The sequence below is a fragment of the Dreissena polymorpha genome, chromosome 10 (assembly GCF_020536995.1).
Source record: "Dreissena polymorpha isolate Duluth1 chromosome 10, UMN_Dpol_1.0, whole genome shotgun sequence".
NCBI lineage: Eukaryota > Metazoa > Mollusca > Bivalvia > Myida > Dreissenidae > Dreissena > Dreissena polymorpha.
In genome coordinates, this window is record NC_068364.1 from 70739353 (window position 1) to 70743690 (window position 4338).

Below are 4338 nucleotides of genomic sequence, written 5' to 3' on the forward strand. Positions count from 1 at the left end.
CTGCCCGAGAGTACCCATGTTTTGATAAATTGACAAAATTAAAATAAAAATGTTTCAGATTCGAAAATTTTCGTTTAAGTTATGATATTTGTTAGGAAAAAGTAATACTGAACATAAACCATGCTCTAAAATATCTATTATATGCATCTTTAGATGATTTGAAAACCTGAACATTATAAAGCGTCGTGCGACGCGAAACAATCGAATAATTTGGAAAGTTCTGTTGTTGTCGTTTTATTTTGGGATATTACGAGGATTGCTTATTTAGGTAACAAAATACATCCGCCGTAAGCATGCGCATGGATGGTCGAGTTGTCTAGGCGGGAGACTTTTTACTCCAGGACTCTAGGGGTCAGTGGTTCGAGCCGTGTTGGGGGTTACTTTTATTCCTTTTTTTGAATTGTATTCTTGTGTTTTTTACTGGAGAATTTTAGTTTAAATGTTTTAATTTATCATTATAAAGCATTTAATGACAAGCTTCAACACATGCCAAAATCTGTTGGGCGGCCCCTTTAAGTCGCAATTGTCTGCAATGGCAATTTACATGTCTCGATCCCTGTCGAGTCAAGTCAATACAGAGGGTTTTGTGGCAACTGCCATACGGGCGGCAATTCAAGGAACATTGTAAACATGAAAAATACACGATGTTTAACATACACCAAAACAGGATAAAGCCATCGAGGTTAAACAAGAAGATCGCTTTAAACTCCACCCATTGTCACAAACTACGTTTTTAATCGATTAATACGTTCGTGAATTATGCAATATATCAGAGTGCATTCGAACTAAATAAATATGATTCGATTAACCCATTTATGCCTAGCGTCTACAAAAAGGCCTTGGCAAACAGCGTAGACCCTGATGAGACGCCGCATGATGGTCTGCGCTGTTTGCTTATAGGAATTTCTGTAAGAATTATTTAAATATAGAAATAAAAATACTAGACATCCCTTATTTTGGAAATAAATCGATCCACTTTAGAAGGATGGGAGAGTCCACTAGGCATAAATGGGTTAAAGATTGTTCATCGGTCAACACATAGCGAAGTTCTGGCCCCAACGTTTTGATCTGTGGTCTAGGGATAAAACACTGGTGCCAGTCAGCGGTTGCAGGTTTGATTTCCTAGCGTCGCGTATTGAGAAAACTGGGCTTAATGCATGTGCGTAAAGTGTCATCTCAGATTAGCCAGTGCATTCTGCACAGGCTAATAAGGGACGACACTTTCCGCTTTTATGACATTTTTCGTTTAAATGAAGTCTCTTCTTAGCAAAAATCCAATTTAGGCGGAAAGTGTCGTCCCTGATTAGCCTGTTAGGACTGCACAGACTTATCTGGGACGACACTTTACGCACATGCATAAAGCCCGGTTTTCTCCCACTCAAACCTTACTCATTAACTCATTTTTGCATGAGACGTTAAACCGAGGTTCAATGGACCTTGTGCTGCACGCTGGGCACTTAAAGGGCCTTTTCACGTTTTAGTAAATTGACAAAATAAAATAAAAATGTTTAAGATTCGCAGTTTTTTGTTGTATTTATGATATTTGTGAGGAAACAGTTATACAATGCTCTAAAATATCCATTATATGCATCTTTTTAGGATTAAAAAACCTGAAAATTATAAAGCGTTGTAACGCGAAACGATTGCATAATTTGGAAGGTTCTGTTGTTGTCGTTATATTTTGTGTTACTACGAGGATTGCGTATATAGAGTATAAAATACACCACTAATTGTATGAGCACGTACTGCAGAATTGTCAAAGAGATTGACTTTTTTACTTCAGGGTTCAGTGGTTCGAACCCAGTTGATGGTTACTTTTTTCTCTTTTCAATATTATTCTTGTTTTTTTACTGAAGTTTTTTAGATCCAATGTTTACATTTATCATTATAAAGCATTTCATGACAAACTAATACATGCCAAAATCTAAGAAAAGGTCCCTTTAATGACATAGATCTGCTCTATCTCGCAATATCCCACGTAACCCAGCTAATAGGGCGTCTGGGGGCGACGGCGGAAGGGCTATTCCCGTTGGACTCTTATAACATCAACCGCATACATAATATAAACGTTTGGATTCGTAACGCGTAGGAATTAGACCACGAATTAACCCCGTTTTTTAGCAGCCATGCATATAAAACACGCATCTCAAGCAAGTGTTTATTGGTCGATTACTAATGGTAATGCATTAATCCTATTATTATTCTCTCTGTTCACCGTTTCAGCCTTGCAGACACTTGCATGTGGAATTGTCTCTTCTATTGTCTTTTCATACTTTAAGCATATAATTTGTCCACGTAAGACGCAGTTGGAACTATCTGTCTCGTTGTTCTCTGACAGAAAAAAACGCTACTTTCAGAACATGTACTATGGTATTATAATGGTGTAAGTATGTTTATTAACGTGAAATATGACAGTTTTGAGAGTATGCTTAAACACATTTCGAATGTTTCTTTTCAAAAAGAAGTTTACTGGTTAGTGTTTTAGCATCTTTTTCATTCATAGAATACAATATTCGAATGCATTACTCATTGCGCAGATTTACTTACTATACTACTGAACGCTAATAGCAGATTGTCAATTATGTGTATAGATAATGCGTGACATATAGTTGATCCATGGCATCAGTACCTGTAAATCAAAGCCCTAATCTATGCATTATTTGGATCAACCGAAAGTGTTCGGTTCATGTCAACACCACCAGTTGGTCTTTCTGTTATATTCCCGGTACCTTCCATTCCACAAAAGGTGATTTCATATCCTGATAATGCATTTTGGTAGTAGGTGCGTGAACTTATGAAACACTATATCAATTGTCAATCGTTTAGACAACTGAAAAACAACCAAAATAAAGGATCACCGGTTTATAAGGTCGTATCCTGTTGTTTTTTTACATGACGTCAAGAATAAAATAATAGATTGCCTATATATATTTATATATATATATATATATAAATATAAATATATATATATATATATATATATATATATATATATATATATATATATATATATATATATATATATATATATATATATATATATTTCAAGTGTTCATATTTTTTTCTTTACCCCGAAACAAAGAAACATATCCTCTATGTTGTCATCATCATCAGCAGCAGCAGTAGCATCATAATCACCAACATCACCAACACCATCACCAACACCACCACCACCACCATCATCATCATCAGCAGCAGCAGCACCACCACCACCACCACCACCAGCACCACCATCATCATCAGCAGCAGCAGTAGCAGCAGCAGGCGTCATCGTCATCATCATCACCACCATCACCACCACGATCACCACCACCACCGCCATCATCATCATCATCATCAGCAGCAGCAGCAGCAGCACGACCACCACCAGCACCACCCCCACCAGCACCAACATCATAATCATCATCGTCATCGTCGTCATCATCATCATCAGCAGCAGCACTGATTATACATCGCAAAAATATTTAATTATATATTGGCCTCGCTCTGTGAAAAGGGTTTTAAAGGGATCTTTTCACGCTTTGATAAATTGACAAAATTGAAAAAAGTTGTTTCAGATTCGCAAATTTTCGTTTTAGTTATGATATTTGTGAGGAAACAGTAAAACTGAACATTTACCATGGTCTAATATAGCCATTATATGCATCTTTTGACGATTTTAAAACCTAAAAATTATAAAGCGTTGCAACGCGAAACGATTGAATAATTTGGAGAGTTCTGTTTTTGTCGTTAAATTTTGTGAAACTACGAAGATTGCTTATATAAGGTATAAAATACTTCACATGTATGTACTCGGCGGAATAGCTCAGTAGGCTAAAGCGTTTTTACTTCAGTATTCTGGCAGGACTCCAGGGGTCACTGGTTCGAAACCTGGTCCGGGCAATGTTCTTTTCCTTTTTTTAATTTTATTCTTGATTTTTTACTGGAGCTTTTACGATCCAATGTTAACATTTATCGATATAAAGCATTTAATGAATAAGTTAAAAAATGCCAAAATCTGTGAAAAGGCCCCTTTAAAGCATGTGCGTAAAGTGTCGTCTCAGATTGACCTGTGCAGTCCGCACAGGCTCATCAGGGACGACACTTTTCGCCTAAACTGAATGTATGGTAAAGAAGAGACTTTATGTGACTTTATGTGGACTGCACAGGCTAATCTGATACGACACTTTACGCACACTACTTTAGCCCCCTTTTCACAGAGCACCGCCCTTGTCCGTTTACAGACACAGCTTTAATTCAAGTTTAATTCAATCACACCGACCTTTTATATTAATATTTATATAAGCGTTTGCCAGGTTTTCCGACCTAACCCAAATACAACATCGATAAAGAAGGACA